We start from the raw sequence: 14,834 nt of genomic DNA on the forward strand, positions 1-14,834 counted from the left end.
CTGTATCCGGTGCTGCCGCTTCCCCCAACCGTTGATTGAGGAGTTGACGGCAAGGCTGGCACCACACCTGCAACCGCTGCACAGGTATCCTACGGCACTGACACCCAAGCTGAAGGTAATGGCAGCCCTACATGTTCTTGCCACGGGTACCTTTCAATATACCATAGCTCATGTTGGTGGCATGTCCCAGAGCATGTTCAGCCGTGTGCTGCATGATTTCTTAGAGGCCATGTTGCTTCACCTGGATGAGTTCATCCATTGCCCAAGTCCTGAACTGTTGACTGGGGTCAAGCGTGGATTCTATGCCCTGGGAGGGATGCCCCATGTCATTGGGTCCATAGATGGGACACATGTGGCTTTGGTACCACCACAGGCACAGGAGGTAGCGTACAGGAATCGCAAGCACTACCACTCCATCAATGCCCTTGTGGTGTGTCTGTCCAACATGGTGATTTCACATGTCTGTGCTCGTTTTCCAGGATCAGCACACGATGCCTACATCATGAGGCGTAGCAGGGTGCCTGAAATGATGACGCAGCTGCGCAACGAACGAGCATGTGTTGTTGGTGGGTACACTCTGTCTGTCCTGTATTTTGCGTAGACTTCCTGCACGACCGCTTCTCCTGTCCTACTCATGTCCATGTGGTTTCCATGTAGGGGACGCTGGCTATCCCAACATGCCATGGCTGATCACACCTCTCCGCAACCCCATCACGCTGGCCCAGCTCCGCTACAACACCGCCCGTGGCCGGACAAGGTGAATGATAGAGAGGACATTTGGCCTCCTGAAGAGCCGATTCCGGTGCCTCCACAAGACCGGCGGCGCCCTCCCATATGCCCCGGCGAAGGTCTGCAAAATCTTCATGGTCTGCTGCATGCTGCACAACATGGCAGTTGAGAAAGCTGTGCCACTCATCCTGGATCAAGATGATCAGGACCATCCACCCGTGGAGGACGAAGGGCTTGGCAATGGGGCTAGTGATGTGGAGGATGTGGTTCCGCAAGAGGACATCCGGAGTCGGCTCATACGCAACTTCTTTGCTTAGTGGTGAGTACCAGTGTCTGTGTGTGCACGCATTGGTCCCCGTGTGGCATGTGTTGCGATGTGTGTGTCCATCTGCATGTATGCCACGTGAGTCAGAGGTGTGTGTGGATGTGTCACTCGAGTGATGGTGCCAGTGAAGAGTGTATTTCCCCAGTCATAATTGTGACCTAGCATGTTGTCATCCTTACATGTGTCGAGTACATGCACATGCACATGCAAGTGGCTGTGCTTTATGTGGCTGACTTCTTGTGTGTCTCTCATCCCCAGGTACTTGCGCATGCCGTCTGCTGGTTGCATTGTTGTGGCACTGCTATTCCTCATGGACACGTCATCGTGTGCTGACTCAGCGTTACACGCACGGACGAGTTTGGAAGTCTCCTTAGGGTAAGGGATGCATCAGGGGTGTATTGGGTGTGGGTGTTGTTTCCGATGTGTGCACACTGCCCCTGTCGCTGTTTGGTTCCTCTGCAGACATGTCGCATCACCATGGTACACATGACATGTAGCTGGGTACACCTGAATAGATGGTCAGACTTGTTGACAGTCATCTGTGATGGGATAGTGGATTGTGATGATGGCATCAATGTGTGTAACACTGCCCTCGGACACATACGGTTTGCATTGGCTTGACATGGTGTGGGACTTCCACATCAGAGGATCAATGGTGTATGGCAGCCTCTCCGTGAGCAGCAGGGGGTGTTTAGCTGTTACCCGACACTTTTGTGCCTGTTCCATGGCTATCACGCATTTGTGCAGCAGAAGGGGGGTTCCAGTGTTGGACCCACATGTTACTCCACATGACCTGTTTATGTGTACTCCGAGTTGCCTCTGCATTCCCGAATACATGACTAATAAAGGTGTCCCTATGCCTCCAAGGTGCCTATTCTCAGTCAATGCTGGTGTGTTGCCACGGTGCATACAGCATGTCTGGCATGGTTTTCCGTGATAGTGGCTATGTGTCTATGTGTCGAGTAGCAAGATGCAAGCTGTTTGTGTGGGATTAGACTGTGTATTGTGCATGATGTCCATGACTGTGTGGGTATTGTGACATGTGCCATTCCCATGCATCCAACGTTGGCCAGGCCACCATTCTCTGCATCCACCTGACTCAAGCTTGCAGGACATGGTTCTGCCACCTGTCCACACGTACCTGGGTGCCCCCCAGGACACTCCACATGATCCCTGACCTCTGCGCATGGCTGTCGCTGTACTCAATATGTCTGTCGGCATGGTTGTGCGGCCACCCCCTCAGCTGGTTGGGCCCATCACGGGTGTGTATGGTGCTCCATGTGTGTCTTGCCTAATACATTGTGACCCATGTGTGTCCTGTGCCAGACTCAGGCCCCAGGGTGTGGATGGTTGGAGTCATATGAGAACTCAGGCATGGTTAGACTTAACAAGACACATGTAAGGTAATAATGCAAAATGTAGGCATCATCTCTTTATCGTGTAACTTTTATTTTTGATGGGGTACGGGCGGGGGGTATGACATGAGGGGCTTTCCGGGTGTGTGGAATCCAAAGTTTACTAGGGGAGTTGGTGTCCTTGCCATTGGAAATCCTCAGAGTCCATGCCACAGTCTTTGTCAACATTGGTCAGACAGTGACCAGCAAGTCCATGTGGCAGGGAATGTCTTTTGCTGATGTGCTGCTGTTGGTCCAGTGGGCCAGGTGCCAGGCCAGGTGTCCTGGGAGATGGTGCTGTTGCGCCGACCCTCACGGTCTTTTCCGTGGACGACCCGCCCTCCTGCGGGAACTCTCAGAAGCAGGCCATGACGATGTTTGGGATGCTCCGTCGGATGTCTCCTCCTCCTCCTGATCCCTCCCTGTGGGTGGTGATGTTCTACGCCTGGCGGCACAGGGAGGGTTGCCCATGTTGTCGGCCATCCGACGGAGTGTACTGTGAATTCCCCTGAACACCGTCACAAGCTCAGCCTGTCTGTCCTCCATCCGCCCTTGGTGTCGCAGTAGACGGGCATGTTGCTCCGCATGTTGCTGGGCCTGCTGGGTCTTGATCTCCTCGAGGATGGACACAACCTGGGCCATGCCCGTGGTGTCCTGCCGGTATGTGTCCAGGATGTTTCTGACATGGGCATATACCGGTTCCGCAGCCAACTGGTCAGGCTCGCGCCTCCGCCATCCTCCACTCCCACCACCCCTGCCCACTTGCACCTGGCCTGCCCTTGTGGGCACATCGGGTCTCCGGGACCCCTGAGGGGTGGCATTAGCGTTGTCGCCTGCCTCCTCCTGGGTGCCTGGTACACCGTGTCCCTCCTTGTGAGCCTGGCTGCATTGTGGTGGTGGGGCTGGGATCCTGGGTGTCTCCTGGGATGTGGCAGGAGTGGGGGTGGTGGTTGGCCCAGTTGTACCTGACGCAGGTGCTGCAGGTGGTTGGACACCAGAGGGGCCAGGTTGGTCGGGGTCGTCCACAGAGTGGTGAGAGTCGTTGCTGCCGGTGGGATCGGCATCCCGCAGAGCCGGGTCCTGTGTGTCTCCCCCCCCAGTGTTGGGGGGTGATCCATGACGTTGACCTGTGTGTGAGAGAGACAATGTTATTTTTGTGCAATGCAACATCCATGTTTCATTCGTTTCAAACTTGGCACATTTCCTCTGGGAATTTGGATATGTCTTGCATTCCATTCACAGTGCACTTGTGCATGGGTATGTCCCTTGGCCACAGCTTTTGAGACTTTACCTATGTGTGGCACAGTCTTACTTGCTTTGTCAATTGTGACTGCAGTCAGCAGTGGAGTGAGCAGGTGTGGCGAGCCATGCATTGGCGCCTTCCGTGTTGCACTGTACATGGGCACATGGAGTTGTTCCACACACTTATATAATGCAGGTAGCTGGCGTTGTGCTCGTGCACAGGTTGAGACATGGCCCTGTGTTTGGCCATGGAGAAGAGAGGGGGATTGAGGCACTGGCCACCCTTGTCTACATGCACGCAGTCCACCTGCTGATGAGCAGACATTCCCACAACCCACAAGGCTGAATTGGTCTTCCTGTGTGTCCCTTTCTCACTCCCTCTCTGTCCCCCTCTCCCTCCCTCCCTGTGTCAGCCTCCTCCCTCTGTCCGTCTCCCTGTGTCTCCCTCCCTCTCTCTACCCCTCTCCCTCCCTCTGTGTGTCACCCTCTGTCACCTCAGCCCAGCTTCCTAGGCACACACTTTTAGCAGATCTTTGAATGGCCCTTGGCTTGTTGATGTGAGCTTGTTTCTGATCTCCAGGCACCCATTGGGTGTAGTGTCTGTGTCTGCGCTGCTGCTGTGGTGGTGTGTGCTGCCACTCTTTCACAGTGTTGGCTGTTCATTAGCTGCTGTCATGTGCAAAAAGGTGCCTTCACCCCCATGTCTCAATGCAAGCAGTGCGCCATTTGCTGGCAAGTCTTTCCTGTGTGGGGACACACTGTTTGTCTGACTGTGACCTAGGCCATATGGGCAGAAGGCATTGTTGTCTGCTTCTGAGTTGCACTATGTGATTTTTGGGGACCACACTCCCGCCATCCGACTTACCGTGTCTTGTGTTGGTGTTTTCTGTGGCCTGTGACTTGGCATTGTCCAGCTGGGTGGATGGGGCATGGTGGCGCGAGTGCCATGTGCGTATTCATGGAGTGTGGTTGAGTCATGGGATAGCTTGGGGTGGTTGCGTGACTGATTGTGAGTTTGGTTGTGGATGACGTTCCCTCCATGTGAGGTGAGTTGTTTGTGTACTCACCCGGGTCTCGGAGTCCTTCTAATCCGTCCACTGCCACCACCGGCAGTATGGCCATCACCCTCTCCTCCCAGGGATGGTATTGTACGGGTCTGCGGGGCGGCCCTCCTCCAGTGATGTTGGCCTGGTTGTGGTCGTCGGTCATTTTGGCTCGGACCCTCCTCCGCAGATCGTACCACCTGGCTTGGCATTCATGCCTGGTCCTTCTGGTGGACGCAGCAGCATTGACAGCATCGACAATCCTCTGCCATATGGCTGTTTTTTCGGAAATGCTGGTCTGTCTGACCAATGTTCCAAAGAGGTGTGGCTCGACTCTGAGGATTTCGTCGACAAGGACCTCCAACTCTTGGCTAGTAAACTTTGGATTCTTGTTAGTGGGCATGGTGAGGGGTGTGGGTGTAGATGGTTGTGGGGGGTGTGGGTGTGGATGGTTGTGGGTGTGTGGGTGTGGTTGTGCAGGTGTGTGTGAATGTGATGAGGGGGTGTTTGTGAAGGTGTGTGTGTGAAGGTGTGCAAGTGTAAGGTGTAGTAAAGGTTCAAGTATGGTGCTGTAGGTTGTCTGTGGGGTCTGGCAGCAGTGAGTCTGTTGCAAAGGCTCATGGTTTGTGTCTGTGGGCCCTTTTTATTGGTCCATTGGTGGGTGTGGCTGTGTTTGAACTTTGGGTGGGTGTGTTATAAGGAGTGGTTGTGTTTTGGGCCTCTGGTTGGGATTTTGGCAGTTGCAGGTCAGTGAATGTGTTGTATTTGTGCTTGTTGGACATGTTTTGTGGCTTTGTGCCATTCGAATAGTGTATTCTTGTGTTGTTGTGCTTTGTCCTGGTTGTGTATGTGCGTTTTTAGCATGTGTACTTCGGCAATTTTGTTGTACAGTGCTGTCCTTGTGTCTGGCTTGGTACGACTCATACATGCGCGATGTTGGGTGAAGGTGCTGGTGTTGGGGCCTGGGGTGCGCTCCGTACTTAGAATGTTGGGGTGGGGGTACGCTCCATACATATGCGGGTGAGGGTACAGGTCGTACATACACGGTTGGGGTGGGGGTACGGGTCGTACATACAGAGTTGGGGTGGGGGTACGCTCCATACATACGCGGGTGAGGGTACGGGTCGTACATACACGGTTGGGGTGGGGGTACGGGTCGTACATACACGGTTGGGGTGGAGGTACGCTCCATACATACGCGGGTGAGGGTACGGGTCGTACATACACGGTTGGGGTGGGGGTACGGGTCGTACATACACGGTTGGGGTGGGGGTACGCTCCATACATACGCGGTTGAGGGTACGGGTCGTACATACACGGTTGGGGTGGGGGTATGGGTCGTACATACGCGGGTGAGGGTACGGGTCGTACATACACGGTTGTGGTGGGGGTACGCTCCATACATACGCGGGTGAGGGTACGGGTCGTACATACACGGTTGGGGTGGGGGTACGGTCCGTACATACACGGTTGGGGTGGGGGTACGCTCCATACATATGCGGGTGAGGGTACAGTCCGTACATACACTGTTGTGGTGGGGGTACGCTCCATACATATGCGGGTGAGGCTACGGGTCGTACATACACGGTTGGGGTGGGGGTACGCTCCATACACACGCGGGTGAGGGTACGGGTCGTATATACACGGTTGGGGTGGGGGTACGCTCCATACATACGCGGGTGAGGGTACGGGTCGTACATACACGGTTGGGGTGGGGGTACGGTCCGTACATACATGGTTGGGGTGGGGGTACGCTCCATACATACGCGGGTGAGGGTACGGTCCGTACATACACTGTTGTGGTGGGGGTACGCTCCATACATACGCGGGTGAGGGTACGGGTTGTACATACACGGTTGGGGTGGGGGTACGCTCCATACATCGCGGGTGAGGGTACGGGTTGTACATACACGGTTGGGGTGGGGGTACGCTCCATACATCGCGGGTGAGGGTACGGGTTGTACATACACGGTTGGGGTGGGGGTACGCTCCATACATACGTGGGTGAGGGTACAGGTCGTACATACATGGTTGGGGTGGAGGTACGGTCCGTACATACACGGTTGGGGTGGGGGTACGCTCCATACATACGCGGGTGAGGGTACGGTCCGTACATACACTGTTGTGGTGGGGTTACGCTCCATACATACGCGGGTGAGGGTACGGGTCGTACATACACGGTTGGGGTGGGGGTACGGTCCGTACATACACGGTTGGGGTGGGGGTATGCTCCATACATATGCGGGTGAGGGTACGGGTCGTACATACACAGTTGGGGTGGGGGTACAGGTCGTACATACACAGTTGGGGTGGGGGTACGCTCCATACATACGCAGGTGAGGGTACGGGTCGTACATACACGGTTGGGGTGGGGGTACGCTCCATACATACGCGGGTGAGGGTACGGGTCGTACATACACGGTTGGGGTGGGGGTACGGGTCGTACATACACGGTTGGGGTGGGGGTACGCTCCATACATACGCGGTTGAGGGTACGGGTCGTACATACACGGTTGGGGTGGGGGTACGGGTCGTACATACGCGGGTGAGGGTACGGGTCGTACATACACGGTTGGGGTGGGGGTACGCTCCATACATACGCGGGTGAGGGTACGGGTCGTACATACACGGTTGTGGTGGGGGTACGCTCCATACATACGCGGGTGAGGGTACGGGTCGTATATACACGGTTGGGGTGGGGGTACGGTCCGTACATACACGGTTGGGGTGGGGGTACGCTCCATACATATGCGGGTGAGGGTACAGTCCGTACATACACTGTTGTGGTGGGGGTACGCTCCATACATATGCGGGTGAGGCTACGGGTCGTACATACACGGTTGGGGTGGGGGTACGCTCCATACATACGCGGGTGAGGGTACAGGTCGTACATACATGGTTGGGGTGGAGGTACGGTCCGTACATACACGGTTGGGGTGGGGGTACGCTCCATACATACGCGGGTGAGGGTACGGTCCGTACATACACTGTTGTGGTGGGGTTACGCTCCATACATACGCGGGTGAGGGTACGGGTCGTACATACACGGTTGGGGTGGGGGTACGGTCCGTACATACACGGTTGGGGTGGGGGTACGCTCCATACATATGCGGGTGAGGGTACGGGTCGTACATACACAGTTGGGGTGGGGGTACAGGTCGTACATACACAGTTGGGGTGGGGGTACGCTCCATACATACGCAGGTGAGGGTACGGGTCGTACATACACGGTTGGGGTGGGGGTACGCTCCATACATACGCGGGTGAGGGTACGGGTCGTACATACACGGTTGGGGTGGGGGTACGGGTCGTACATACACGGTTGGGGTGGGGGTACGCTCCATACATACGCGGTTGAGGGTACGGGTCGTACATACACGGTTGGGGTGGGGGTACGGGTCGTACATACGCGGGTGAGGGTACGGGTCGTACATACACGGTTGGGGTGGGGGTACGCTCCATACATACGCGGGTGAGGGTACGGGTCGTACATACACGGTTGTGGTGGGGGTACGCTCCATACATACGCGGGTGAGGGTACGGGCCATACATACACGGTTGGGGTGGGGGTACGGTCCGTACATACACGGTTGGGGTGGGGGTACGCTCCATACATATGCGGGTGAGGGTACAGTCCGTACATACACTGTTGAGGTGGGGGTACGCTCCATACATATGCGGGTGAGGCTACGGGTCGTACATACACGGTTGGGGTGGGGGTACGCTCCATACACACGCGGGTGAGGGTACGGGTCGTACATACACGGTTGGGGTGGGGGTACGCTCCATACATACGCGGGTGAGGGTACGGGTCGTACATACACGGTTGGGGTGGGGGTACGGTCCGTACATACACGGTTGGGGTGGGGGTACGCTCCATACATACGCGGGTGAGGGTACGGTCCGTACATACACTGTTGTGGTGGGGGTACGCTCCATACATACGCGGGTGAGGGTACGGGTCGTACATACACGGTTGGGGTGGGGGTACGCTCCATACATCGCGGGTGAGGGTACGGGTCGTACATACACGGTTGGGGTGGGGGTACGCTCCATACATACGCGGGTGAGGGTACAGGTCGTACATACATGGTTGGGGTGGAGGTACGGTCCGTACATACACGGTTGGGGTGGGGGTACGCTCCATACATACGCGGGTGAGGGTACGGTCCGTACATACACTGTTGTGGTGGGGTTACGCTCCATACATACGCGGGTGAGGGTACGGGTCGTACATACACGGTTGGGGTGGGGGTACGGTCCGTACATACACGGTTGGGGTGGGGGTACGCTCCATACATATGCGGGTGAGGGTACGGGTCGTACATACACAGTTGGGGTGGGGGTACAGGTCGTACATACACAGTTGGGGTGGGGGTACGCTCCATACATACGCAGGTGAGGGTACGGGTCGTACATACATGGTTGGGGTGGGGGTACGCTCCATACATACGCGTGTGAGGGTACAGGTCGCACATACACGGTTGGGGTGGGGGTACGGTCCGTACATACACGGTTGGGGTGGGGGTACGCTCCATACATACGCGGGTGAGGGTACGGGTCGTACATACACAGTTGGGGTGGGGGTACGGGTCGTACATACACGGTTGTGGTGGGGGTACGCTCCATACATACGCGGGTGAGGGTACGGGTCGTACATACACAGTTGGGGTCGGGGTACGGTCCGTACATACACGGTTGGGGTGGGGGTACGCTCCATACATACGCGGGTGGGGGTACGGGCCGTATGCACGAGGGTGTACATACACGGGTGGGGGTACGTCTCGTACATACACGGGTGTACATACACGGGTGTACATACACGGGTGTACATTCACGGGTGGGGGTACGTCTCGTACATACACGGGTGTACATACACGGGTGGGGATTCGACTCGTACATAGGAGGGCTGGGGGGAGTGTTGGGCGCGTATGCGGGCACATGTCTCCATGGTTGCTATGGGAGTTCGGTGCGGACGGTGTTTTTTCCATCCGGTTGTAACATCGGACGCACGGGATGGATCGTACTAGCGCGGTCGGACTTCACTTTTCACATTTGTACGGTAAATTGTCCGAGGATGTGTCGGACACATTTTCCGACCCGAGGACGTGTGGGGAATAATTCCCAATGCGATTCGTATGGTCTTTTTCCCACGCGAATCGTAGTTGGCAGTTTGTACGGCACTTGTACGATTAGTACGGTAAAAAGACCGGATTCGAGTCGTACGGGGATTTTTTTTACAGGATCGTAATCGGCACCTGGGTGTTTCCTTTCCTCTGTAGGGATTCAATCATTCGAACAACTCAGGTATAAGTATCAATTGGACTGGCGGGATTTCTTTAAATATCTACAAATTAGAGATTTTCTTATACGAAGGGTGCAGGGAGGGATTCTTCCAGGAAAAATAACTTTAGTAGAAACATTAATTCACAATAGAAAAAACACAATTGGGGGAATTTACTCCCTTATAAACTCACTATTCCAGGACGATCTGGAGAAAATATCTCAAAAGTGGCAGGAGAAAATAGGTTTAACTTCGGAAAAATTCTTCTCTGCATACTCCATGTTTCAAACAATTCTTATGTCCACTAAACCCCAAACACAATTCTATAAAACATGCTTTTTTTTATACTACACTCCAGATAGGATTGCTAAATGGGGGAGTGGGAAGGGGACTTGTTGCCCAAGATGTATGCTATTCAATGCTGATTGTGTGCATATTTTCTCCACTTTTAATGGATTAACATCTTTATTACACTACATTGGGAAGTTTTTGTCGACCATACTGAAAAGAGAGATTGTCCTGGCTAGTGAAGCTATATTATTGGGAGCGACAGATTCTAGTATGCCCAACCCGGGTCATGAACTTATTTTTATAGCTATGGCGGTTTTAAGAATGTGTATTGCCTCGGCCTGGCTAGACCCCAATCACCGTCTTTTCACCAATGGTTGGCTAGGCTCCTCGCAATCTTCAATCTGGAGGCTGCTATTTATAAATGGAAAGGGAGAATACGGCGTAAAAGGGGCTGGAAAATCTGCCCCCCTTTAATAGAATGGTGTCAATCCCAAAATAACATCGAGAACATTGTGAATCATAGTTAATTTTATGATTTAATCGCAAGTGGTAGTTACAGGGATAATGTATAATGTAATATGATGATGAACTGGTGTGAACATACAATTTTTTGTTTTTTGACTTTGCTTGAATTGTATTATCAAATGTCTGACCTGGGTGGGTGAGCGTTGGGAATTCTGGGCATGTCAATTATGGAAAAATCAAATAAAAATATTTAAAAAAAACAAAAAACATATCTTAACTTTTCGAAGAACGGAAGGGAAAGAACCTGCTGTCAGTGTCTGCATGAGGGAAGAACTGAGGCCTTGTGTCCAGTTTTTACTTGTATCTAAGCTTGAAGTGCTCTTAGGAATCTGAGGGCATATGTATCAAAATCTCCATTTGCGAATCTCAAAAAGCGATATTTTGAGAATCGCTATTTGAGAATTGCAAAACGGGATGTATTTAAAAATTCGCACATATTTTGCGAATTCTTAATATTCCTTAATTGCGATTAGCAAATTGCGAAATCGCAATTAAGGAACACCTTCCCATTCATTCCTATGGGCCAGGAGGCCCATAGCAATGAATGGGAAGTCATTCTCAAATTGCGAATCGCAATTTGCTAATCGCAAATTGAGAATAATTTCAAAGGTGCAAGGGTGTCATGACCGTGATCTTGGACAGGAATGGGAGCAGCGAGATTGGTTGGAAGTTTTCTGGCTTGGACATGTCTAGTGATGGTTTTTTCAGTAGGGAAACTACCTTGGCGTGCTTCCAGGGCTTATGAATTACCGCAGAGGATAGGGATAGATTAATTAGCTCCAATCATTCAGGGAGGAGACACAGATGAAATGTTCTGAAAGCGTCAGGTTTCATGGGGTCATGTGGGGTCCCTGATTTTACTTTGACAAACAGTGCTTTCATAGCTTGATGGGAGATAGAGGGGAGCGAGGCGAGCGAGTAGGTCTCAGAGCCCGCAGACACGTTCCTCCCCGTGCCATGAGCGGTATCACCTGGGTGGAAGCTACTGTATATGCGCTCCACCATCTCCAGAAAGAATTTGGCTATTACTTCACATTGCAGACTAGAAAATGTGGTACTGTCTGCGGCAGAGGGGGGTTTTACCAGGTAATTCAAGAGAGAGACGATGGTTTTAGTGAGATTATTGCTTGTGGTGATCAGGTTGGTGTCGTGTGCTGTGCTAGTCTTGCGGACCAATTTGTGGTAAGCCTTAATCACACTTCTGTACTGTGCTTTAGCTAGAGGGTCATAGGATCACCTCAAGGCTGGCTCCAAGAACTTGCAGTTCTTCCTGGCTAGGGGCAGAGACTCATTAAACCAGACGCTAGCCCGTGCACTTTTGGAATGAGTGAGTTTAAGTGGTATACAGGTGTACAGAGCTTGGGTAACCCACCTCCCAAAGTGCACATTGGCCTCTTCAATATTAGCAGACCTTTCTGGGAGCTGGGTACTTAAGGCCGCCAAGAAGGCGGCGTGATCCAGTTTATGCCAGGGGCGCTTGAGTGAGGGGTTGCAGTGTAGCCGTAGTTTGGGGCCAGATAGCAATAGCTGCATAGAAATGAGAGAGTGGTCTGTTCAGGGCATGGGGAGCGGTGCCTGCACCTCCAGGGACTGGAGATTTGAGAAAATCGGGTCAAGAAGATGACCTGCAATGTGTGTTGATCCTGGGACCCATTGGCAAGCTGCCATATCCCCAAGAAAGCTGTGAATGTCAGGGGCCTCCTGCAATTCTAGATGGAGCTTCAGATCACCTAAAACATTGAAGTTGGCTGTCAGAAGAGCTAATGTGGCGATAGCGTTAACCAGGGCTTCTCTGAAGGATTTTGATGGGCCCGGTGGGCGGTAGATCAGTAGCCCGGAGAGCCTGAAGTTAGCTGTCAGCACAATTTTGAAGAGTGCACTTTCACTGTCAGGGATGTCTTTGGGGACTAGGCTACAGGTATAGACTGCTCCGTGTATAATTGAGATGCCTTCCCCTCTCCACGTCACTCTATTTAGGCAACTCATTTCTCATTAGATTTCCAGACGAGATGGCCAGAGCTATTAAAAATCTCTTTTTAGAGGATTTAATAAATCCACAAACACCTTTTAATATTCAGTCTAGTTCTGATGTACCATGTTTCCCAATTTGTAATAAAGTTTATAATGAATCTTGTTATTCAGAAGAGTTGGACATGTTATAGGGGGTGGTAAAGTTAAATCTCGAAGAAAACGTACTGGGTGTAAAGGGAAAAGAAATAAGTGTAGAATCACTATAAAAAAAATCGTGTCATAATATATTTGATTCAAATTCGGTCGAAAAAGCAACTCCAAACGCGTCACCTAACATTGGGAATAGGATTTGTTGGGGTTCTTTCAAAGTTGTGCAATAAAATACTCCTGAAATTCCACAGACCCTGCAATCTGATAGTTCTCTAGCTATGTGGGCTTCAGAACACCCTTGTTACTACCTTAATCCTTTAGTTACAGAGTTTATGTCCCAAAATTAAGGTAAACAAATTCTTTTATCCCGGTTGAAAGAGATGTTAGTTAATAGCTCATAAATTTTGTTTGTCTCTCGATTACAAAATAATTCTCTTAGTACTATATCAATTGTTGAAATTATTGATATATTTCACATGGATCATCAGAAAATCCTAAGAAAATCCTCTGGCTACTGCGTTCATAGAACAGTTGTAATCATTGTCTTGTTAGTCTCTTTTCTCATGAAATCTGATTCTTTAAATGCAAGGGCTGAATTTTGGTCTACGTTAGTTTCACTAATAATTTGGAACGATATTGATTTATTATGTTATCAAATACTCTCCTGAAAACTTTTAGAAATAAAGATATTGAAGAGCCTGGAATATCCCTGAAGCATAATTTCCAAACAATTGTTTAGCTGATAGTATGATAGACAATTGCTTGAATACCTAAAATGTATTAGGAGAATTGTAATCAATGGAAGAGTAATACCAGATGTTCCTGCTAGACCTACTAGAACTGCCATACCTGGATGATCAACACTTGACTATACAATATCGAGTTGTGATTTATTAGGCCTAATATCAGAACTGAGCAGGGTGGATAAAAATGCTAGTTTTGAATGTTTCAATCAAGCACACATACACAGTACACATCCGATTGGTCTCTGGAATTTGGTAATGGTGAGGTTGATGTAGCTCCTAAGCATGTCGGCTTTATTGGATCTCTATAGTTATATTTGCAATGTTCCAGAAATTCATCGTTAGGATCACAGAGGAGATGCTGAGTCTCAAAAAAACCACAAAAAAGAAGTGACTGTGATAGGAAAGATGTCATAGATATAAAGCTTTCAAAAGAAATCAATAAATTAACAAAAAACTTTTTTGTGTCAAACGTAACTGTGGAGCAAAGCAATTCAGGCTTTAAGGAAAAACAGGAAAAGATATGACCTCTCTCATAAAAGGAGATTATGCAATCAAAACTGGATTGACTTGCATCAAGCCACAGCTACCAGAAATTGTAGAAAATACTGGAGGCTAGTGACCTTTAATTGTGGGGGTGAAAGGAATGTTTTGGTTACTTCCATTTCTGCACTGATGTGGTCTGATTACATTGTTCAATTGTATGCTGCAAATGAAATGTAAATTACCAAGTTCAATCTCCTGACCAATATCTAACACCAACGCAAGAAGATTCTAAGGATGTCCCACCCCAACGATCATACAGATTGTTGAATAAATAAAAAGTACCAGATCTTCTGGAGCTATGGGTCCAGATCAAATTATGGTACTGGCCTTGAAAGCTAACCCAGAATTATGTTGAACAGTTTTAGCCCCATTATATGATTACTGTTATAATACAGAAACCATTCCCAACTAATGGAAAGGAAGTATTATGATCCCACTGCTAAAAAACAGGAGACAGAATTCGTCCAAGCAACTATAAGCAAATTGCTCTACTTAATTCAACTTGCAAGATTTTTGCAAGAAGTATTTAAAATCATTTGCAAGTTTGGGCCTATGGAAATGGAATAATTATTTTAAAACAATGGTGTTTTA

Source organism: Triturus cristatus, chromosome 1_1 (assembly GCF_964204655.1).
Source record: "Triturus cristatus chromosome 1_1, aTriCri1.1, whole genome shotgun sequence".
NCBI lineage: Eukaryota > Metazoa > Chordata > Amphibia > Caudata > Salamandridae > Triturus > Triturus cristatus.